A 25845-nucleotide genomic window follows, 5' to 3' on the forward strand; every position below is an offset into this window, starting at 1 on the left:
TCAGGGACAATACCTGCTGTGTCCCTCTCTGCCCTGGACAGGAAAGAGATGGAAGAGAGCTGTGGGCAGGGACTAAGCAAAAAGCCCAAGGACACCATCTCTAGCTTTCTTGTCCCTGTAGTCATTGCCTTCCTCTTTCCCTTGATAATTCCCCCAGCTCTCAGGAGGGTCCAAACACAGCAGAATTTGTGGATATGGGAAGTGGTATGTGGGAGTAAAACCACGTCCTGCACCAAAGGGAATACTTTGCAATTTGTACAATTTGACTCAGGACAGAACCCCCAAAATTGTTTATGTTTGGCTACACTGGCATAATTCTTTTTTTTTTTTTTAATGCTTTTTAAAGGGTGTTTTGGTTTTTAGCAAGGTAGCAGTGAACATGTTTCAAGTCTCCAAAATATTACCCTGTAATTCCCCAACAGGTTTTTCCATGTGAGGGCACTGAGTAAGAAAACAAGTTCCAAGAGTCAGAGTTATGGACAACAGCCCAACTCTGAAGCCTCACCACATGATTACAGCTCTGGCCTTAAAAACACCCATAACTGCTTTACCATCTTGACAGTGGACGGCTGGTTTTTGGACGGAACTGCACACTTAGTTAGCCAGTTAAGCCAACATGGCTGCTGAAGCTATAGACACGGTATTAGCTTTTAAATGAGAATAATGATAAACTTTGCCATCTTGGACTCAGATTTTGGAAAGAACTTAAAACAAATTATTATATGGAGGAAAAATAATGACATCTCTATCTGAATGTATTTGTTAAGTGTCACATTCTGGGTTAAGCTTTCAATTTCATTTTTCAACTAAGCAGTTAAGTTTGTTCTGCTTAAGCCGTGCCCTGTGTAGAATTATAAAGGTCTTAACAAAATGCTTTATAATGCTCCTTTAAAATCTCTAACCTGATTTTCTGTCTATGAATTATTTTTTCTGATTAGGCATTTACATTTTTCAATAGATTTTATTTTTTGGAGCAATTTTAGATTTATAGAAAATTTGAGACAATAAATACAGAAAGTACCCAGACTCTCCTATTATTAACATTTTATATAATGTTAATATGTAAGAATTAGTTAATATGTAAGAATTAGTAAACCAATATTAAAACATTACGGTTAACTGAAGTCCACAGTTTATTTCGATTTCCTTAATTTTCACCGAGTGTACTTTTTCTGTCCCAGGATCCCATTCGGGATACCACATAACAGTCAGTCATCGGGTCTACTTTGGCTCCACTTGGCTGTGACAATTCTCAGCCTTTCCTTGTCTCTGATAACTGTGATGGTTTTGAAGAGTAGAATGTGCCAAAACAGGATCTGTCTGATGACTTTCTCATGACAATACTAAGGGTTATGGGTTATTTGGAAGAGGACCACACAGGTAAAATACCATTGAAATCACACCACATCAAGTATACATACTATCAGTATGATTTAATACTGTCAATGTTGGCCCTCCCACCTTTCTATAACATAGTTTGGAAGGACATTCTTGATAGTAGAGTATCCATATACATGATGTGGGATTCTACTGCATAGAAGATCTATCTCTTCTGCACATTTATTAATTTATTCAATTATTTATTTCTATCACTATGGCCTCATGGATATTTACTTTATACATTGGGTTATATCTCAACACTACTTCATTTATTTTGTTATTCAAATTGTTCCTGTTTTGGCCACAGGGAGCTCTTCCAGTTGGTTTCTGTGTTCCTTAGACATACCCTATTGGTATTACATTTTTTGGTGGGTTTTTTTTTAGCACTTCCTTTTTGGCACTACAAAATGTTCCAGGTCCATTATGGATAACACCTCTCCAACTGTCCATGTGTTTTGTTTTGTTATTGTTGGTGGTGGTGGTGTTGGTGTTGCTGCTGCTGCTTTTTAAAAGAAGAAAAAAAGTCTATGGGCCCAAGAAAACTTTTATTTACCTTCAGTTCTCATTAGTTCTGTTCATGCATATTAATAAAAATCTTTTCTTGAAAACTGCTTCATAAAATTAGTTGTAGTATCTACCACCAGCAAAATATCAAAGTCGACACCAACTGAATGACATGCTGCATTTCCTTAATTCCAAGATGCATGTCTGCATTGGTATCATCTTTTCTTTCACATTTTAACATGCCTAGAATCAAAATGTACACTTAATTTTGTGTTGTTTTTCGCCTTCCCTTACCTGTCATTAATTTGATGGTACACCTACAATCAGTGGTGCCTTGTGAGTGGAGAAAGTACAGCAATCAATGAACTCTGGTTTAACAGATATCATTTAAATATTTCCACTGATTTTTTTCCAGTTGGACAAATATTTTGATTGAAGTTGTTTGATGTGTAGCACATACAGATGCTAAAAAACCCCAAGATTTTTAACTACTCCCAGACACATTCTAACTTTACTTCAAACAATAAATTCTCATGAAGTTGTAAATACAGATTCAAAAGTAGAGAAGTTAAATTCTTTTCTGGGCGTACTGTGGATCACTCCCCAGGATCTCAGGGATCCATTATCATGGCTGAGTTGCCTCACGGTGATGCCAAAGGAGAGGTAAGGAGTTCCAGTCCGGCTGATGAGGAGTGGGTGTGCCAACTGGTCAGGTGGCAGATGGGAAGGCCTCCCTGCTTCTTCTGCCTTCCCAATCAGGGCAGCTGAACAACTGCAAAGTGGTAGAGCCAACCGTCCTGGCTTGGTGGCCAGGAGCTGTATGTCAGCTAATAAACCACTGTTGCTTTGGGAGCATCATACTTTATAGAGGTTTTTTTGGGGGTTCTGTTTTGTTTTGTTTTAATGAATAGAGACCAATTCAATCATTCACAAATGGTCATAGAAAAAAGTGCTCAATCTTTTCATGGAGGTAGGAGAACTTGGCTTCTCTGAACACTACTTCCTGTTTTGCTCCTGTGTAAAATTACCAGGGTCCTGATAATTCCCTAAGCATCTCGAGAGCATCCTGAAAGGACCAGAAGAGCTGCTGCATTGGCTTTTTTCAGCAGTTACCAAACTTACTACATGCAGACACTGAGCTAAGTGCTTTACCCACATACTTCCATTTAATTCTCATTACAATGCTGTGAGGTAGGTTTTGTGATCTCCACATTACAAATAAAGAAACCAGGGTTAGAGAGATTAACCTGTCCAGGGTTCCTTGATAAGTTTGAAGCCAACCTGCAAGTGAAGCTCTGTCTGACCATTAAGAAAATGCAAAGCAAAATCACCATGAGATATCATCTCACCCCATCTAGAAGGGACATAATTGAAATAATAATAAATGCTGGATGCAGAGAAAAGGGAACTCTCATACAGTGTTAGTGACTATCTAAATTAGTACAGTCATTATGCAAAACAGGATGGAGGCTCCTCAAAAAACTAGACAGAGAACTATAATATGATCCAGCAATCCCACTACTAGAATATATCCAAAGAAAATGAAATAAGTATGTTAAAGAGACACCTGACACCTAATAGCAAACACATGGGATTAACCTAGGTGTCTACTGATGGATGAATGGATAAAGAAAATGTGAGATCCACAGACATAAAAAAGAATGAAATCCTGTAACTTGTGGTAGCATGAATGAAACTGAAGGGTATTATGTTAAATGAAATAAGCCTGACAGAAAGATAAATACTATCTGTTCTCACTTGTATGTGAAAGCTAAAAGAAGGTGATCTCTCAGGAGAGAACACAACAGTGGTTACAGCCGGGGATTTAGCTCAGTGGTTCCGGTGCCTGCCTCAAAAAAAAGAGCGCAAGGTCCCAAATTTGACCCCCAGTACCAAAAAAAAAATAACACAATAGTGGTTACAGGATAGAAAGGTAGGGAGGAGGAACAGGATGGAGAGACAGTGGACAGAGGGCACAGGGGTGCAGTTGGGTGTGAGGAGGAACCTTTAATGTCCTACAGTACAGGAGGATAACTATGGTTGGCAACAATTACTTGCATATTTGAAGAGAGCTACTAGAGAGGATTTTAATGTTCCCAATATAAAAAAGGATAAATATTTGGGAATGGATATACCAATTACCCTAATCTGATCTTTATACATTGAAACATCACACTACACTCCATAAATTATGTTATACGTTAGTTAAAATAATATAACTAAAGCCCACAAAACAAGATGAATCTTCAATATTATTGTGGTTATGTGTGGCCAATACATGTCTATATTTTTTTAATTGAAAATTTTCTTTGTCATCTATTATTCAATTTTTATAAATATCTTTTTTAAAAATTGCATTTCCTACTTAAGTCAATAATGAAACATTGATGCTACTTAAATATTCTGTTCCACTCATTTTGTCTACTTGATCAAAATCTAAAAGCATTTTGTTAAAGTCTCTCAATATGATTATGGGAAACTATTTGTATTGCTAAAATTTTATTTGTATTATTTTATTTGCATGTTCTAACAGGTTTCTAATTCAGTGATAGGATGCTCACTGCATAAAGGCTCATTTTCTTCTTTAAGTTAACACATGCTAATGGCACAAACTAGTGGGTTTCAATGTGACATTTCCATATATTGTGGATTGACTACATCCCCACCCTCCCTTCTGCGCTTTCTTGCCCAGCCAATTCTGACCCTTTCCCCGCTTCCCTTCATACCTCCTCCCTCTTATACTTTCAGGGTTTTTTGTTTCCATATATGAGATAAAATATACAATACTTGTCTTTCTGTGTCTGACTTATTTCAACAATTTAATCCATTTTTCCTGCCAATGACAGGATTTCATTCTTCTTTATGGCTGAATAATACTTCATTGTGTATATATAAAAAGTTCACTGATAAATCTTCTTGTTGGATTTATATCTTATTCTTCAATACCTCAAAGTTTTTTTACATTTAATCCTAAATTTAAAAATTAACATTATCATCCCTATTTTTGTTTTGTTACCATTCACTAACTACTTCTTAATTTTCATCCTTTCGGTGTAGTGTTGGTATACATACAACTCCTGAAGACAGCATATAACTAGACCATCTTTTTAATGGATATGAGAGTCACTGACTTTTTATTAGACGATTTGAACCCAGTCATGTTTATTGTATATGTTTATCTTATTCCTGCCACTATATTATGTTTTGCCATATTGCTTCTTCTTGGTCTTCCCTTTTCTTGATCTTTGATGACTGACTGCGCTGACAGTTTAGAAATGTGACCTATACTTTTTTCTAGGTATCAAATACATACAACCCTTTTTGTGTGAAGCTCAGAGAACTGTATAGTAGGATCCTGGTAACTGGCAAGCTCTCGCCATTATTTTGGGAGGTGATGACAGCCTCGTGTTAATGCTAATAGTCATATATTGAGAGGTGACATCACTCAGGCATTCTAAACCCTTTTGAAAGGGGTAGGCTGCCAGGTCTCCACGCACTCCTCAACCCTGCCACAAAGACAGCTGGCTGTGTACTTTCCACAATAACGTGACTGGGAATTTTCAGTCACCTCAGTCCCAGTCACTAAAAGTCATCATCATCTGAGGAATTCTGTTCTAGAATTGGGCATGCCTGTAAGAATGTAAACATATCCTCTAAAGGGTTAAGGAACTCAACTGAGAAAATAACATTGCTAGACCTGCAACAGGCTAGAATTGAGTTTTCTAACATCCAGCTAAGAAGACTCAACAAAAATCCATAGCCTTTTCTTTTCTAAAACTCAGATTATCATTTTGTTTAAAGCTTTGGTATCATTGCAAAGGGGAGGATTCTGGCCATAAAATACAAATACTGGTTGTGTGGTTTTTAAAATATGTGTATGCAGGGCTGGGGATTTAGCTCAGCGGTTTCGCCGCCTGCTTTGGAAGCACAAGATCCCAAGTTGGATCTCCAGTACCAAAAAAAAAAAATCTTTTGGGCTAGGGATTTAGCTCAGTGGTTCCAGCACCTGCCTCGCAAGTGCAAGGTCCCGAGTTTGATCCCCGGTACCAACAACAACAACAAAAAAAAGTGTATGTGCTTAAATGAAGATTAACATTTAAATTCTGAATTTGATTTTTCTCAGAGAATCCTGGTGTGGTGGTGTTAGGGGAATAGGGATAAAGGTTTAACAACCATTTAAATATCTGTCAGTAACTCAATTAACTTGCCTTAAATCTTGGTTTGGACCACAAAGATGCAGTAAAATATCTTTAAAAGGTATTTCTGTTTAATGTACTTTATAACACTGAGTTTAAATTATTTTAAATCATTCTCATTACAAGTGAAAAGAGTAAGGTTCTAAGATTTAGAGAGATTCAGGCAAACTAGTAAATAAGTAAGTGATAGAACTAAGATTGAACTTGAAGTTACTGCCAAGAAGTCTAGTGTCACTTTCAGGATGCACAAAAACTGTCTCTTTTGGTCTCTGTGAGAAACTTAACCATGAGCATTGCAGGGCTGTACAGGAAGAAACTGTTGTGAAGCATGCCCTTAGTCAGTGTTTCACAATGCAGGTCAGACGGTTCAGCCAGACTCCAGAGCAACTATTTCTACACTGTTTTGGGGGGTGGGGGGCTGGGGATATAGAAGATTATGTCATGCAAAGGCTTTCCTCACTAGCAATCATGCAAATAGACCCCATCCACCACATTTCTGAGCCCTTGCAGCTGCTAAAGGGAAGCTGAAAGGTCAAGAAAGTTCTCTTGTTGGTGCACCACACACTGGTACATTGTTTATGCGGTTGTAATGTGATTTAAGTCAGAATTATGGAGCCCTTCTAAGCCAGGGCCCTACCTAGTGGGGTCATTCTTTTTCATACCACAGGGCCTGATGCCAAAAACGAAACTGGCCCTTTTCAATATCACGCAATTGAATTCCAAATAAGCAGGCCCTTCATTCATCTTTATTGTTGATCAAAACATTGAAAGGAAATGGCCAGGAACACATAGGAAAGCCTTGCCATTCATCCGGGGTGAGCTATAAGAAGGCTCATAAATACAGATCTCCAGAGGTAATAGAGACAGTACTAAGAACTGAGGTGCCCCACACATTGGCTGCTTCTTTCTCTTAGGTTGAATAGAAAACAGGCAAATACAGGGCAATGCAAACAATTCAAAAGTCCGTCACAGGTGTTGGTGAGGATCCTGGATGGTAAGAGGGCTCTCATTCAGCACACTGGTGGTTTTGACTCAGAATTTGTATCTTCCTTACACACATATGGATCGTGGGACCAAGAGAACATCTAATTAATTGTCTATTTACGATCATCTTACTCAGGCACACCCATATCTCTCTTACATATTTAAGAGTACATGTAATAGGGCAGAACTGGTGGATTCACAGCACTTCTAAAAGGAAGGATTCTGGAATCAAACTGCCTTGGTTCAAATAACAGATCCATTACTTATTAGGTGTAGCAAATTGCTTTATTATTTGGGGGCCACAGTCTTCTCATCTGTAATGTGGGAAAAATTTTATGAATATTAAATGTTATGCTGCATTCAAAATGCTTAGCCTGTGCAGTGCAAAAATGGTGGTTACTGATACCACTAGTAGACAGAGAATTTTATTCTCAGGAAATTCTAGATTAGAATTTCTCACAAGAAAAACAATTAACCAAAGAATCTCATTTCTGAGGGTGCTCTGCATATAGGAAATAAAGGATGCTAAGGAATCAGGGGAAATGAAGCTGTAGGTCATCTGAGAGAGGCAACATCCAGCCAGGAAGTAGGAAAGGAAATCCATGAGGGTACTTGGAGCCTGGAGGTGGTATAGCATTTTTGTTCCTAAATTTGGAAGAGTGGAAAGAATTTGTGTCTGATCAAAAACAGGGAAGAAGATAGAATGTGAATTACATCTCCAGGCAAGGAAAGCTGCATGACAAGTGAGAAGCTATGTGAATGAGAGAGACAAAGAGAGTTTAGTTGGGCTGGGGATTTAGCTCAGTGGTTTCTGCCGCCGCCTGCTGCTCAGGCGCAATGACCAGAGTTGGATCCCCAGTACCAAAAAAAAAAAAAAAAGAGAGAGTTTAGTTGCAGCCATGAGTGTAGGCAGAAGAACACAGAACTTTGGAGAAGCTGTTCATGCAAACTGTAAAACTCTTAAGCCATGCCTTCTGGAAAATCAGGTGAAAGAGATATGTTCTTCTGGTATTAGAATGTGTTTTCTTTCACTGATATTTTAGGAAAATACGGCTGCATGGGGCCTCAGGATTTATTCAGGTTACAATTAATGTGGGTCATATCCAGCTGAGCAACAGCAAACCCAATGTCATGTGTCTGTCATACTCCTTGGACTATGATTTGGATTTTGAAGTAACTGCAGACAGGCTGAATTACATAATTCTGTAAAGGAAGTAAATTCACAAAACATAAACAACTGTCAAGAGTTTATTAATCAGTAACAGTCATAATGGATGGGAAACTCTACATTTTGTACATTAGTACCTATCATTTTCTTTGCCTTCAATCAACTTCTAGAAAGTTGGTGCTCTGAGCAATACCTAAAATAAAACCACGAGTGCTACTTACTAAGTTACTGTTGCATGCCACCCAATGACAGGTACTGAAAGTAATATAATATCCACCAATTTACTTCCTGGGACAAATTTATATATAAAAACAATCAGCCATTTTTGATATTGACATTAGGTGTGTTTACTAAAATGTGTCTGCAGAACATTGTATATAAGCTGCATTTTAACTTTAGGGGCACTGTGGAGCATTAACAGCACTGGTGGTAGTGGGGCCAGCATAGAAGTTAATGGAACATCACAATGAGTTGATTGTGGTTTTGTTTTTAATAAACTCTACTTCCCTTATTATTGTTAAGTTACTATCATGAACTATAATGTTGATCAAATCATGCTTAAGTTTCTAGTAACTAGGCTTTATGGGTGTGAAACACTCCCAAGCCATAAGGAATACGCAGGGGAAATAGGTTGTGATCAAGTACAGTGGGACACTGAATATGAAATTAGATGTATAAATTAAGCCTTAAGAAATGCATCTAGCCTGATAAAGACAAGGATTTAAAGTTACAAAAACAAAAATAAACAAAGCAAAGTTACACCACCCACGCTGAATTGTCCTTAATGACAAACTGGCTTGGGCTGTCCAAATTTAAAAAGAAAAATCCAAGATACCACCCCTCCACATACACTTCTATCTGTAGACTAACACACTAGAGGGTTGTATTTTTCATTGGTACAGTTTGCATAAAAGCACATTTCACATAGCTAAATCCAATTCTTCACACCAGAAGGAAAAAGAAAGAGGGGAATTTTATTGTTTTGTTCTTTGCTTTGTTTTGCTTGAGACGAGGTCTCACTTTGTAGTTCAGGCTGGCCTTGAACTCATCAAGATCCACCTGCCTCAGCCTCCCAAGTGCTGGGATTATAGGCATGTGCCACTATTCCTGGCAAGAGAGGGTAATTTTATTCTTTTTTTTTGGTACCTAGGATCGAACTTGGGACCTTGCACTTTTGAGGCAGGCACTGGAACCACTGAACTAAATCCCTGGCCCCTAGAGAGGATAATTTTAGCAGTGACAGCCATTTCATCCACTCCTCAAAGGGTCCTGAAATAAGACACCAATCTGCAGTTTCCTTTCCCAGGCTCTTGTTGTCACCATCATGCTGCACTAGGTATGATTCCAGTCTTTACAAATACGTATTTTTCACAGCCAGGTGTGGTGGTGCACACTTTTAATACCAGCATTTGGGAGGCTGAGGCAGGAGGATCACCATAAGTTTGAGGCCTGCCTAGGCTATATAGTAAGTTTAAGTTCAGGATGAATTGCATAGTAAGACTTGTGTTTAAAAAAAAATCCTTATTGTTCACACACTAAGACCCATAATGTCAGCCAGGACTTCACCTGTACACACACACACACACACACACACACACACACACACACACACACACATGCATTTTAACATCTTAAAAAGCATTTCCAGCTGGGGAGAGACAACCTGCCCTGGGCTAGCCAACTCTTAGAGATAGCAAGGCCTCAGCCAGGAGCAGGCCTTTGATGCAAACTCACCAACCCAGAGCCACAATACCTCCTCCATCTGGTGGAACACCAGGAGGAAAAACCTCCTCGGCCTTAGTCATCCCAGGGCCAGGTACAGGCAACTACGGACCACCTGTGCAGCTTGGAGTTACCTAAATTATTCCAAATTCATTCTACCTCTCCCTGCCTTTCCTATGGAGAGTCCAGTAAAGGTCTGGCCCTCCCTTCTGCCCAGCTGTCTTTCCCATGTGGCCCTGTGTGGCTCACCATGCCTCCTCATCAGGAGGTATAACCAATGTTGCTTTCTGAGCCACCCCTGAATCTCCTTTGGGGCCACATCTGACAAACCAGCACATAAAAGAATGTCAAACAATCTGAAGGCAACCAAGGAAACAGTGATGAGTAAATTCTGGACAGATGCATTCCTACCTCACCCTGACTGTCAACCTTACCTTCACTGAAGGGCTCTGGACCAGGAGAGTCTATCTCCACACGGTCCCTCTGTCCTGACAATAGTGCAGAAACTCAGCTGGGGCAGTGACTTTAAGGCTGAGTTATAACCCACCCTTCCTTCTGCGTAGCCCCTCCAAATTGAGGTGAAGAATTAAAGCTTGGTATCTGGGGCCCATCAGCACTTATGATGATTAAGCACCTCAGAGAGCCGTGTTGTGTGTCCTGAGGTGTCAATCTTGGCCTCAGTTCAGGGGTCAGCCTTTAGGATGTGCCCAGGTAGGGTCCTGCCCCTGTGCTCCACCACTGCACTCTGTCCCTCCTCCTCTTCCAGTCTGTCTCCTGTGACAGAATGAGGGCTGGCACCTTACAGGCATCTTCCCGGCAACAGAAAACAGAGGAATACCTCATTTTCAAAATCAACAGTTCTAGTTCTCCAGTTATACCAGTGGTCTGTTCTGTGTGCACACCAAGTATAAGAGCTTCAAAAATAAACAGTGCTGATTCAGAGTCTAAACTAACCTGCCTCGTAATTTACAGTTTTAAGGCAGACACTGAAATGTAATATTGTTTCCTAGACTCACTTTTTCTGAATCTTAAGGCCATCCTAACTACTCTTCTTAAAAATGATGAAGTCTTTTTAACTTTTCGGTTTCCTTCTTAGTATTAAACTTCAAAAGTACACCTGATGATATTCTTAACACAGAGAGAGGTTTTGCATCTGAACAAGACAGAAAGTCTTTAACAAACAGAAAGTACCCAGTCTACCCGGGCCAAGGACTCTTGGTCTGGCCCAGTGCATCCTATGTGCCCTATGTTTTGGCTATTTTCAGAAGGATGGGCAATGAAGAGTCTTCCACAAGCACCTGAGTGACCACCATGCAGCCTGAATGACCAATAACATGTCAGACTGAGGTCTGCCGAAGCAACTTGGCATCATCTGTGCGCTGTTACTGCTATCCTTGACCCAGGCACACAACTGTCGACCCACAGGGAGCTGGCTTTCCACACTGCTTGTTGGGCTGAAGCATCAGTGAACAGAAAGAATAAAAAGATTTCTCCACACAGCCTCTCAGAAATGATCTACCACACCCTGACTTTCAAACTTCTGACTCAATAATCTGTTCATAAACAAGATCACTCAACCGATTCCAAATGGAAGGATTGACACTGTCATTACAGTTCAGCTGCTTCTAAAGCATCAGCCACCTCAGCCCCAAGAGCCTAGTCTTCCTTTATGGGCTCCGGTTACTTTGCAAATACTTTTAATAGCACAAACTATTGGCATTATTCATTAACTTCAAATAATTATTACATTGTTTATATGTATCAGCAGTATTATTTTTTTTAAAGCCCAAAGTGCTTTTTCATGCGCTAATTCATCGTCACTGAGGATTCTACTTTAGAAGCAATGACACCGAGTTACTGCTAAGTGAAAAAAAACAGTCACACATCTCTCCAAGCAAGCTATAAAACTGCAGGAGAGATTGGCCTTGTGTTTCACCTTGGTGCCACTTCAACAGACATCTGTTAACTGACTTAGCAGTGTCAGTCAGCTTTCTGTTATGTAACAAATACCTGAGCTAATGAATACAGGGAAAGATTTATCATGGTTCACAGTTCGGGAGGGTACAGTCTCCAACTAGTTGGCCCTTGCTCTGGGTCTGCATGTCATGAGCAGGGGTGTGGTGGGGGTGCTGCTCACCTCGAAGTCAGGAAGTAAAAGAAAGTGAGAAAGGGGCAGAGTGCGGCAAACCCCTTGGACAGCAGGTTCCACTATGACCTATAGGTCTCCCAGCCCCAGTACTCAAGGGCTCCACCACCTCCCAAAGGCACCACACCAAGAGGAGACCATGCCTTTAACACAAAGGCTTTGGAGTACATTCTAGATTCAAAACATCTGAAGGGTACCTTGTAAGGAAAAAACTAGCAGTGATGTGAGACAAGTTTGTTTTTCATAGTAAAGGTCTTACAGACATGAGCCAGGCATGGTGGCACACACCTGTAATCCCAGCATTCTGGGAGGCTGAGGCAGGAGGATCGGGAGATTGAGCCCAGCTCGGGCAACTCAGCAACTCAGTCAGACCTGTCTCAAAAACTACAAAGGGCTGGGGTTATAGCTCAGTGCAAAGGTCCTGGGTTCAATCCTCACTACGGCAAAAAACAAAACAAAACAAAAACAAGCAACCACACACAACGATGTCTTATGGTAACTACCAAAGCTATATAAAGCAAGCAACTACATAAAACTACCACCATTTCCTTATCCTCACAATTCTGTGGGCCAGGACTTTAGAAATGGCACCGTGGAGTCAGCTGTTCCCTCTCTTCCACATCTGAGGATCACTTGATGAACTGGGGACTAAAACACAGGGGCTGGAAAACCCACTTCCAAGAAGGCTTCCTCATTCATATGTATGGCACAAAGCAAGAAAGGCTAAAGAATGGGTTCTACCAAGACTCCCGGCCAGAGCACTCAGGTGAGGCCTTTCTGACAGGTTAGCTGGACTTTTTACATGGTGGCTCAAATCTCTAAAAGCAAACATTAACAATGAACAAGGCAAGAGGATGACCTTTTAGGACCTATGGTTGGAAAGGACAGGGTAACTTCTGCCACATTTCAATGGTCCATGTAACCACAGCCTTCAACATCACCAGATTTAAGCAGAAAAGCCAGATTCACCTCCTGGTGGGAAGAAAGGCAACATATCTCCAGTCATGTTTCAAACACCTGCAGTGAGTCTTTACTGTTGTCTGGGATACCAACACTTTGAACTTGAACTTTTATTGATAAGCACATGTGCCTATAGAATGTCGACCATGAATGGCTGGAACAATACTTCTAGATAATCACTTTCAGACTGTGAGAGGTCACAGTCCCAGGGAAGAGAATGCCTATACGGGTGTTAGGCAAATATTTGAAATAATGACAAAGGAAGCAACTAGTGGAAAATCTGCTGTCCTCTTTGGCTCTTTAATTTTACTAACACTATTGAGGGCAAAAAATTATTTTCCGCATCTCTATTAAGGCTATATAGCAATTAGATGTCCTGAGTTAAATTAAAGCATTTAAGGAGCTAAGAAACATAGAGGAAATGACTTTATCTCATAGAGATAACTATTTTGCTTGAAATAATAAACTCAAGCTCCTGTCAGAACCATGCAGGCAGAGAAGTAAAAGCAGGCTGGGGTATACCAATGGAAATACTGGGGCCTGGGCTTAACTGGAGACCATATGTCTTTGCCTTAAGGTATTTTTCAAAATTGGCCTTTAGATCCCAATGTAAGATTTTTGATTTAGCTTTAGTGGTGGTATTTCCTAGATTTATGGCATTTTGCCCTAGTTCTATTGGTCTATTCTGCAATCCTCTATAAGATCAGAAACTAAACATTCAATGTGCAATTCTGAAGCTAATAATAAACATGTATTGAGAATCTACTCTGTTTCAGGCACTGAGGTAAGCAATTGCATTTGTATCATATTTAGTGTGCAATAGTCCTTGGGGATGTGCATTTTCTTATAAGGAAACTGAGCTTCAGGGAATAAAATTAACTGACAAAGGTCACAAAGCTAGAAAAGGGCAGAAATCGGGTTCACAGGGTATATATTTGACCCCAACAACTGTGCCCTGAACTACTGCATATCATAATATGTTATCTTTGGTGAATGTGGCTATGCTAAGGTGAGAGGCCAACAAGAGGGCGGCGTGCCACTGGCGGCACTTTGGGTATAATCGACTCAGCTTTGCTAATTTGGCATAGAAATGGGAGCTTACCTGAGACAATGAGGTGCAGGGCCAGGCCTCATACTAGGACATGGACGAGACGATAAGAAACTGCTCACTGTCCTCCTGACCCTGACAATTTCTCTCCATAGGTGGAAAGAGCTTTCAGGGCTGCACCATTAGTCACCTGGCAGAATCTTAGCATCCACCAGCAAAATGCCTCACACATATATATCGGAGAAAGCCCAAGACAATGGACCACAGAAGTCAGGCATTTCTGTGCCCTACAACATCACTTGGCAGACATGATTTTCCTTTTAACAAATTTGTTTTGAAAAAGCCCCCTTTAAAAATCCTGCTCTGTTTCCTTGAAGAGAAAATTCAAATAGAGTTATCATACATCAAACATATGACAGATGTAATTTTTAATCATTTAAATTATTTATTCTCCATTGTTTAATGCTTTATACCATTCCTCCATGCATAATTTATTATACCATTTATGTTTATTAAAAATTGATCACAGGGACATGCTCCCTCTCTATTCTCCAAGGCTACAGATATTTCTCTGTCAGATCACTTGGGAATAGACAACAAAGTATTCCACTCAAGTTCTTTTTAATTCACTTTAACTGTTTGCAGTTTCTTTTCCTAGGAGTCCTCTTCTACTACAAAGGACAAGTGTATCTTAGTGTAATAACTGCTCATTTCCTTTTACATATAATGAGAAAGCTTATCCGAAGGCTGCTTTTCTACCTACCGAGGCCTTCAAAAAAAATTGTTATTAAACTCATCTAATTTTTAAAATACCATGTTATAAAAAGGCACAAAGGAACAAGATTCTAGAGTTTTCTATGACAGAAGCCATAGCTGTGGAACCCACCACTTTCTCTTTGTCTTTTCTATTATGTTCTCTTCTTTCTCCTTAAATGGCTCCTTTTCCTTGCCTTTATTATGTCTTCAGTCTTTTGTTAACTTTCTTCTGCCTCCCACTCCCATCTTCAATTTCTGTCTACATCCCCTTACCAGTGAACTTCTTAACCCTGTGACCCAAGCTGCTCTCTTCAACCCACCAATCCCAAATCCTGTGACTCTCTCCATCACCAGAGCCTCCAACCCACTGCCCTGGACACTCCTGCTCAGACCTTGTCCTTCCATGATTCTCTGAGGTAGCATGGGGAAGAGGCAGAAAAGAACAATGTGTGAGAGACAAGTGGAAGGTTAAGCAGCACCAAGAAGGTCAGGACACATTAGTGTGAAAAAGGTCTGTGGTGGACTACTATACTCAGAGGCATCCAACTTGGAGAGTCTCTAGCTGGCTCTTCTTGGCACATCCAGCCCGCTGCCACAGGGGCCAGGATGAGACCATCACTCTCTGTAGGGTCTGCCTTGCCTCTTCATGCTCACCTTCACAACCAACCAGCCAATCACCTACCCTTGTGGAGTTTACTGGAATGCATAGCCTGAGGTACCCCCTGGCAACATGCTCCCTCGCCTGGCCTCTTGCAGCAGTTTCCTGAGGGTCTCCAGGCCCAGCTCCCTCCATCCTGTCTGTAGCAGCCAGTGTGATCTCTCTAAAACACAGATCTGCTTAAAATCTCCATCACTACTGGGATCAAGGCCAGTGTTCTTAACATGCTTACCCAACCCTTAACATGTGCTGAGGCCCTTTGCTCAGTTTGCATCACAAACCTCAGATGTGATGACTCCTCTCCCCCACCCAACATACCTGCACAGTTCTACTCACCAGCCACATGAAACTTCTTTCATTTCCATGAAAGGGCCATGTTTTCTCATCTCTTGCCCTGAAAGCGTGCTGTTCTGCCAGCAACCTTCCTCGCTTATCTCCACCAGATGCCTCCTCTATCCTTCCTTCCACAAAGTCAGGGCCTGGGTTACACATCCTTGCTAATGTGCCTCTAGAGCACCTGACACCTCCCATTCCAGACTCTTGGTGCTGTATGGTGGTTTTCTGATTACTCAGTTGTGCTCCCCCCAGGTGATAAGATCCATGAGGGGAAAGGTCAGGTGCTGCTGGTTCACCATTGTATGCTCAGTGCCTGACATAAGACATGCTTTCAATAAAAATCAGTTGATTAAAGAATGGCTGTGTTTGTCTGTTCCACTGGTGGCCTCCAATGAACTGTGTCTTCTGGTATTCACATTGTGTATGGTCCCCTCCCCTTGAATTTGGACCGTACTCAAGGCTAGTGCTTTAACCACTAGCAGGCTACAAACATGACTGACACCCTGCTACTTCTGCTCTCGTGATCCTGACTCTACCGGAAAAACAGAGAAGCCACCCCTGCTTCCCAGCTGGGTGCTGCCCCAGTTAACCTCTCACCTGAACAACCAGATTAACTCTTAGCAAGCACAGCGGAAGAACTGCCTGGCTGAACCCAGACCAGACTTCAGAATTGTGAGCAAGTGAAATGACTAATGTTCTTAGTCACTGACATTTAAAACTGATGCTGTAATTCTAGGGTGGTTTGTTACAAAGCAATATATAAATCTAATATACCAAATCTATAATTAAAGGGAACAAGAAATTAATGCACAGAATGAATTTCATGCAAAGGCAAGTCAATGTTCTAAGAAATATTTACATACACAGCATGACTTATCAGTGAGCTAATAAAAATAAACAAAAACCCAATGTCTTTAACCCAAGTATCCAATCAGTTACACACACCAAAGAGACAGCTGATGTACACTATGACATAATCTAGAATACGGAGGGTTATTTCAACCATATTCTGTAGGGAGATGGGCACCCCATTAAGCCCTTCACAGAACACCAGAAAAGGTGTACTCTACAGCATCCAGAAAAACTCTGTTTCTGCTTGAAAAAGAATAAGCTTTTGCTTACAAGAATCATAAGCAAAATGAAAATTACAGGTACTGAAGAAAGACCACTGGATAAGGGTCCTGCAGACGTGAACTTGAATTGCAGTCCCCCCACTAACTAGCTGTGTGTCCTCACACAAGTTACTTCATCCCTTGGGCTTCTGTTTCAGTATCTGAAAAATAAAGATAAAACTACCTACCTCCTTACACGCCATTTTAAGGGTCTAATGAGGTAAGTTATATGAAAAAATGGTTTGAAATTATTTCACAGATACAGGTTTTGGGAAGCCGGAAAGGAAAATCTTTCAATTAAGAAATTTCTCAGTATATCAATAGTTTCAAAAGAGACTCAATTTTGTTTCCTGTTTGTTGTACCAACAAAATCCCTGGGTATCTATCTCAAGGAAAAGTATTATTTAAAGAAGAGACTTTGTGTTTAGGACAATTTCACTAACATCCCAAATCCATGCTGGATAGAGGGGATCTTGCTGGTCCCCTAAACACCTAGTTTTAGAGGTTGGCAATTAATGGCTGAACTGCTAAATTAACAGAAAATGGGTACATTCCAGACAAGAATGTAAACCACTGCTTGGAAGGTGCTTTTCAGGAAGTGAGAACTCAGGGTGGGAGGTAACTCACCCGAGATCACAGAAGCCATGGTGAGACGTGATTTTTCATCTAGCATTTTTCTCCTGCACTTAGTCTGACTGATGGCAGACTCCTAAAACCTAATGATTTCATATCCATACTGTATTTGTTCCAGTCCATTGGAACATAGTGTTCAGAAGCCATTCCCATCATGGCCTGGGGACAGAGTGAACCATATCCTGGTTTGCCCAGGACAGTGACCATTTATAGTCATTGTCCCAGCATAATTATTAATAATGCTCCCTTCCTCTCACAAGTACCTGGATGTGGACAGTAAATTCTGAAGCATTCTTCATGCTTTTCAGAGAGGAAGAGAGATCCAGGATAGCTTGGCAAGGTGATTTGGAACCAAAAAAGAAGTGATAACTACCTTCGAGTATTTACAGGTCTGCCCTGTGTTGATACACTCAGACCATTCTGTGGTGACAGGGATTAGAACCTGCACCGCCACGTGGAAACCAGGCAGGCAGAATTCTTCAGTGTAAACGAGTATCTCTTGACAGCCACTCTGAGGCCAGACTACCTGGGTTAAAGTCCTGATTTTGCTACCTACTAGCTCCATGACCCTAAACGTTTTATGCTTCAGTCTCTCAAGGTATAAAATAAGAGTAATAAAAAGAGAGTCTGGTACACAGCACTCTTGCAACATTTGCTATTGTTACTATTATTACTCAGTGCTATGCAGCAGATGGTGTTCTCAGAGTACAAGTTTTCACACCTGGACCAGAACACTCAGCTGGGGAGGACAGTTAGCAGGGGCTCAGACGCCATCTCGATGCTGAGCTTACTGAGTATGCCTGGGAAAATATCCTCTGTATGCTCACTGCTTGGGTCAGTGTGTGGCCCAGGTTAAGATGCAATGTCCCTGGGGCCCGAGATTTAGCTCAGTGGTTTTGCCGCCTGCTGCACAAGTGCAAGGACCAGAGTTTGATCCCCAGTACCAAAAAAAAAAAAACACAATGTCCCTGATGGGGGCTGCACATTGGCTGAGCAATCTGGAAAAGGGACCTGCCCAATTCAGGGATGTCAGGGTAGAAGAGGAAAGCCATTCCCACTGCACAGGGGCCAGAAGAGAATGAGGGTGAAGTGAATCGGACTGTCTGCCTTGAATCCCAGCTCAACCAAATTCAAGTTGTGAACTCGAGATGCTGCACCTCTTTGTGCCTTAGTTTCCTCTGCTCTAACATGGAATAAATGGCACTGCCCATCTCACAGCATTGAGAGGGATGACAGTAATACAGGCAAAGCCCAGCACAGAACAAGTGCTCCATAAATACGCTGCTGCTGATGCCATGAAGCTCAAGGCCGGGAGGCACCTGAGTAGGGTCTGCGCTGAAGTCAAGAGAGCAGAGGGGCCTGGCCGTCTTCCAGTCTAGTGAGCAGCCCCTGTCCTCTCTGCCTCAAGATGCACCCCAGCCATGCTGTGAATCTGAGTCCCTTGGCTAGGGCTGCAAAAAGGACCTGACCTGGGACAGCTGCAATGGGAGGACCGGTGTCTGGCAGGCAGAGCTGAGGGGCAACCAACTGAGCAGGCAGGTGTGAACAGGAAGTGGGATCGTGAGTCAGAGCTGGCACAGGTGGGGTTAAGGTGGGAGTGACTTCATTCAAGCCTGGGCCCAGTGCCACTGTCCCATGGCTACTCCAACAGGAGCAGTCTGCAGAGAGCACCTGCCCGCTGCCTCTCTGACTCAGCCTCAGCCCCTCTGCCACACGCTCCTTTCCTGGGACTTGTTCAGCTTATTCTCCACCTCAAGGCCGCTCCCTGTGTTCCATGCATGCTTTCCCCCGGAAACCATGCGCCTAGCCCCTTGTCGCTCTCATCTGCACTCTCCAGTCACCTCATCTTAAGCAAGATCCATGGTGAGCATTCAGCAAAGGCCTGCTGAATGGACAGAGGAAGCAAGCACAGGCTGCAGGGGAGTGAGAAGGTACAGGAGTGACCACTGGGAGCTCTGGGCTCAACTCCACAGGTCCATGGGCCCTGGGTGTCTACCGAGGGTAGCTCCCTCAAAGCCCAAAGGCAGGACAGGGCACCTGCCTGGTGAGAAGATCCCTGCAGGAAAAGAACAGATGGTATGAGCCTTCCTTCCTCAGAGAACCGTGGGCTGCATCAGCTCCCTAAATTCTTCCAGCATCTGGGGCAAGTAGGGTCCTGCACCCCAAGACAGTCCCTTGGATGGTGTTGGAGACTATTGGCCTCAAGAGAACAGGAAGCAGGTAGGCTGGACGTCCTCTGACTAGCACTGGAGAGGATGTAGCACAGAGCCCCACAGAGCTGGGATTCTGATTATGGCTCTACAGAGGGAGAACTCGTGTACAGAATTACAACCATGTATCGACCCAGCAGAGCTGAGCTGAGCACCCTGATGTAGGGGACTGGCCACGTGAAGTTCAAATAAGTGCTTCTGTCTTCACGTCCAGTTTGATTTCCAGCCTCCAGGGCAGCAGCCCCAGACAAGCAAGCCAATTGTAAACAGGCTCCCTCAGAAGGGATTCAGGGCCGCCTGGACCAGGAGGCACTGCGTTGGCGACTCAGAAACAAAACAAATAAAGAATGCGGTCCCTGCTAAGAGTCTTCTGGCATCCATCAGCCTACTGTCTTGATTTGGAGAGATTTTTCCAGTAAGTACTTGTAAAAAATATCCTGGGTCTTTATGAGAACATTAATTCAATACCTTTACCAAATGTTGGTAAAAGCATTTATAGATTCCTAATTACTCAGATTTAATTTCTAGGAAAAACATCTCTGCTTTACCAAATTAATATTTAAATCTTAACATCAGTGGGGGATTAGGCAGTAGAGAAGTTAGAGACAGACTGAAAAGGGAACAAGAACCATATAACCTCTATAAACATGCCCTTTTCAGTAATCTCCTTTCCCAGGAATTAAGGTCAGGAGTTTGAAGCGAGGGTGGGAGGAAATAAGTAAGGTCTGCAGGACCATTTATGGGGACCAGGGTGACAGCGAAGGCTTTGCTAGGAAAGCAGTGCTCTGGAAAAAGCCGCTCCTTACTGGCCCTGGGAGTAAATGTCCTGATGCTGACGGTATACACGTTACTGGAAAACCTCTACCAAACCCCAGGGGCCTCAGCAGAGGAACATTTGTAACCGTGGGGCTCACTTGTCAGAGAAGGAGCTAGTAAAGTATTTTCCCCTCCAAAGCTCTTGGCTGATGTTTCCCAAGTCAACTTTACAGAGAACCTTGCAGCCAGCCATTAATAGTCCTTATTTTAACTAACCAGAGAGAAAGATTACAATAAATGTGGAAACAAAATTCAGGAATGCATGGCCCCCACCCTCATCCCCAGCCTTTGGCCTCCAGGGAGAGGCACTCAGCTCCACATTCACTTTATTTATGAGGATTTTCCTGCGGAACACCCCAACCTCACTGCCACACCCCTGACTGCACATGGAAAAGCAGACTGCACGAGCCACTCCACATATGAAAGTCAACATGGTAGAAAACACATGCAGGCTTCCTCTCTTTTTCAACCACCACCAAGCTCTTCTGCTTCGGGGGAGCTCAGCAGCACAAGTGGCTTGGATAATCTAGAAATTGCTTCCATATTCGGCACAGGAAAGAATGTCCTCACTGGCTACCTGGGAAGGAAGTGCTTGGCAGCCTCTCCTTCCTGCCAGAAAACATCTCCCAGGCCAGAGAGAGCTGCAAGTGTTTGAGCCAAGATCAGAGGGAGCATCTCCAACTTCCCCAGTTTATGGATAAGGAAACTGTGGCCCACGGTCACAGACAGTGGTGGAGCTGCAGAGAAAAACCCCATGCATTGACTTTCCCCTCCTTCCTTCAAATCTTGCCTCCCTACACACACACACACACACACACACACACATACACAGATAGACAGCTGGAAAGAATGGCCTGCAGTGGAGTAGCAAGCTGGAATCCAGAGCACCAGGCCCTGGGCTGCAGGCCACACTTGGGCTGGCACAATGAACACAGCTTACTTGTGGCAGGGCCAGCTCCTGGGGTGCAGAGGCGCTCGATCCATTCCCTGCATGTGTCCATGCCAAGTCTCCAGGGCCTGAGACCACTCCTCAGCCTCAGTGCCCCCTTAGCGCTGGGGTGGCCCAGGACTTGGAACAAAGTCTCCATTTAGGATCCAGCCAGACCCTCTCCTCTATGGAACCCTAGCACACAGAAACAGGGTGGCTGGAAGCTGAATCACGTCATCCTGAACTGCTGACCCGAGAGGGGAAACTCAGGCAGTCTCAGATGAGTGGCAGTGGGCAGTCAGAATGTCCTGTGTCCCCTGGGCAGCCAGTGTCGGGCCTGCCATGCACTACTGACTGACTCCTCATCCCTAAGCCCAGAGTCAGAGCGTGCTGTCCCAAGGCCCACCCATGAGTCAACCCGCACAACCCTTGGCTCTTAAAGACCTGCTATGCAGAAGACCTAGAACCAGGTGAAGTTTGGTAGTTCTGCTGTATAACCTGAGCTTTTCTGGGTCTTCTTATTGAACCTGCCCCAGCCTAAGCCATATTATGGGTCAATGGATCGACTGTGTTAAAATGCCCTTGAAATAATGCTTAATAACAATACCATCATCAAGGATTAGGATAACTACTAGCCTAGGTGCAAGTCCCCTCCGCTCCCCTGCCTCCTTCCTTCCTTCCTTCATTTCTGTGATGCTGAGGATTGAACCCAGGCCTCACACATAGTAGGCAAGTGCTCTACCTCTGAGCCACATCCCCAGCTCAAAGTGGTCTTTCAATAAACATCTATTAAATACTTACATGGGAGACACTGAACTAGGGCTATAACACAGTATATATCCCTGTAACATGGTTGTTCCTCCTTATAGGGTACTCAGAATGAAGGGGCCTCAGGTTGACTGCATCATTCTATTCATGTTTCTATTTCTCTATAAAACATACTATTTTCATACATAATACCATGGTAATTAAAACACACCCATTAGACTATGGTAGCCATGTACTATGAGCAAGCTCTGCCTTATCTGTACCAGGACAATCCATGCCAAACAAGCAAATGTTTCCTGTCTAGGGAGATTTAGGATAGCCTCCTACTCGCTCCATCACCAGCACCACCTTACCAATTTTTAGTGATTGAATGAGAGGAAAACTCTTCTAGGACCACAAAGCCTGTGTCACTTGATCTCCTTCTGAGAAACCTGCCAGAGCCACTATGAGATTTTCTACATGCCTGTCACATTTCTGTTTAAATCAGTATTTTTCAAACTGCAAGTTGCTGTTCATTCTCTAGTCATCAAATCACATTAGTGGGTTCCAATCAGCTTTAAAAAAAAAAAAAAAGAATAGAATAGGATAGGATAGGATAGAAAATGTGTTGCATTTGGTAAACATGGGAATTGTTTTTTAGAACTTTTGTTTTCATTTCTGTCTATCCTCTATTGCCAGTGAAAAACATACCTCTTACTGCGGAGTATGGACAGAAAAGGTTTTCAATAAATGATTTAGTCGATGCTTCTTTATAAGCTGGACTATGTTCACATAGGATTTTTTTTCAGGATTGCTCAACACTGTCCCCTTTGACATCTGTCATTCCGGTGTAGGAAAGGGCTCCACTCCTTTATGTTGTTGTTTAAACTCTAAACTATGTGAGGTTTCTTAGATTTACATTCTCTTTCTTAAAAATACTTCGACTCTGGGAAGAGTTGAAGGAATCCCCTACCTTCTGTTTTCCCAGCCTCAGAAATCTACATAGTGCAAGGTTCCCTGCAGGTGGCCTCTAAATTAGGGCTGGGTTTATTCCTACAGCTTTGCTTTAAGCCCTTTTGGTTTACCTCATGGGAAAAAAAGGAGGAAGTCCCCAGGCAGTCTTATGCAACAGAGTGGGTTACAGAGCACTCTGCCCTCTAGTTCCTCCAAGCAAGCAAGCCATCACTTGTTTCAAGAAAGTTCACTGGTTAATCTGGAGCTGGGTGGTAAATACAGGGGAAGGTGGGGGCCAGCCTGGTGCTAGGCCCTGCATACTTCAGACCACTCAGGGAGACAACAGAAGTGCTTTCTGCACCACCCAGGTCTAAGGCAGTGGCCTGCACGTGCTCAGGGGCCTGGTTTTCCAGGGGCTGGCTGATATAGCACAGCACATGCAAAGGTGGGACTCAGATTGTCATTCTAATCAGGGCCAAGCCAAGGAGACCACAGACACAGGATTCAGAAACTTCTCAATTTGAATCCTAGCTTGGCTTCTAGTTTCTTGCTTAAAAGAGATTCCACTGCTCTCTGACCAAGAAAAATGCCCCCTGGATTTGAGGCCAGACCCCATATCAGACTAGGTGGAAGAGCACAGGCGGCTTTGCTTGATCTTCTGCTTTCAAGATTTTTATTGTGTCCTTCCTGAGTTTGAAAAGATGAGCAGATAAACTCCCCACAGAGGAGTCCCCACACAGGCCGACAGGAAGGAGTGGAGCATCCTGGGACAGTCCAGAAAGAGCAGGGCTCTGCAAGAGCTGTGGAGAATTCCCTTTAAGTCTCTTCTCTGGCCTTTCAGCTCCAGCCCCTCTACCCTGCCATGCCCCAGTGTTCTTCCTTTGAGGGAAATCATCAAGAGCAGCCTGGAATCAGCTCAGGCCTCTCTCACCCATCCCGCTGCCTGGGCCTGTTCTGAGCCATCTGCTCCAAGGAGGGCCACAGGCAACTGATTATCTGATAAAGAGCCGACCTCCACCCCATTCTTGCATTGGGCCATTATCCTGCAAGCGCAAAGGTAGCCTGTTGTCAACCTGTGGTTCTGAGGGTCTGAGCCCAAAAGGGGCTGACCAGACCATGGTGCTGGGGCCTGGGAATCTACGCCTCTTCCAGGAGGGGCTTTAAAGCTCCTCATCCCAGCGGCATAGGAAGAGCTTACAGTTTGCTGGTCTCTCTGACCCCAAGGCCAGCATGGCAAGAGCTTGCCCAGCCCAAGCTGAGGAACAATTGCTCTCTGCGGCAGGGCTTTGATATGCATTTCTCTTTCTGGAAAGGAATTGTTCATTTCCCTCTTTTCCCTGCCCCCTCACTCAACTCTGCTATAAATTGAGCCACTTTGCCAGATTCCCTCATGCCTAAAACCACAACTTGAGCCAGAGGGTGCTGGGGACAGGCCTGTCTCTCCTCCCCGGGACTCTCTAGAAGGCAGAGGCTGCCAGCGCAAACTCCACAGCTCTGCTGCCCCTGCTCCCTGCCTGCACTTCCTGCTTTCTGTACCTGAAGGAGCTTCCTAGCTGCATCTCTCACATCTTTAAGGCGACGTTAACTTTGTTCCTGCCAGTACAGAATCAGAGCAGTCTATGTTTCACCTGTAACTAGGGAAATCATTTATAGAATATTGAAGCAATTGCAAGCAGGGGCAAGAGCACTGGCCTGGAACTCAGCAGGCCCATATTCTCTGTCTCAATTCTCTAACCACCTGGCCACTATCGCCCTGGGCAGGTCACCTGACTTCTCAGGGGTTGTTTCTTCACCTGCCAAAGGGCAAAATGATCTTCATGTGGGCTTCCTGGCTCTAACATTCTAGGGGGTTATATTTTTCAGTAAAAAAAGTTCTGCATTTTTTTTCAGTGAGCACCTGTGTGTTGAGCTCCTGTATGTTCTTCACCTGTTCCTAAGAATGCAATGTGACACTAGTTAATGACGATGGTCTTAGATAGCAATGTGATGCTCTGGGAAGATTTCCTTCTCATTAGGGACTGCTGAAGTCATAGGGGGTGTTCAGAATGTGTGTCTGTGATGAGTGTCAGGTGTTAACATGAACGATCCAGAGCGAGGTTCACTTGTAACCCAAAACTCCAACAAGGACCAGGTGGGCCAGCAGCTGGTCTCCAGCTCACCTGGCTGCGTTCTTCACAGTGGGGTGGTGGCCCCAACCCTGAGGCATGCTGGACAATAATGGAACAGAAAGCACAGGTCGCAGCCCCAGAGCACTGTGCCAGTGGTTAGCCAGCTGCCTGATGAAGCACAGCCCTGTAGGCCCTTTAAAACTGAACGTCTCTTCCTGGAGAGACAGTACAGCCCCACAGCTCAGACGGGGCCTGGATTGAATCTCAACCCTGCCAAGTTCACTGAGTGTAACTGGGCAAGTTGCTTAACCTCACATTCCTCACCCATAAATGGAGATACTAACAGTGCCTGCCTCGTGAGATGGTTGTGTGGGTTCAATGAATTAGAGTGTTTAAAACATATATATAAATATATATAGTAATATTATTGGATTATCATGACTTCTCAAAAAACGATCCCTGGAAATATGCACACAAAT

At 43.2% G+C, this 25845-nt stretch overlaps 1 protein-coding gene across 4 annotated transcripts in view; it reads right to left on the minus strand.

The window, feature by feature from the left end:
• Wipf1 (WAS/WASL interacting protein family member 1) overlaps positions 1–25845 on the minus strand; it is a 118728-nt gene that overhangs the window by 79899 nt on the left and 12984 nt on the right. The window lies entirely within an intron of this gene.

Source organism: Heterocephalus glaber, unplaced genomic scaffold (assembly GCF_053883595.1).
Source record: "Heterocephalus glaber isolate CG9 unplaced genomic scaffold, H.glaber_assembly_v1.0 deba00000347, whole genome shotgun sequence".
Lineage (NCBI taxonomy): Eukaryota > Metazoa > Chordata > Mammalia > Rodentia > Bathyergidae > Heterocephalus > Heterocephalus glaber.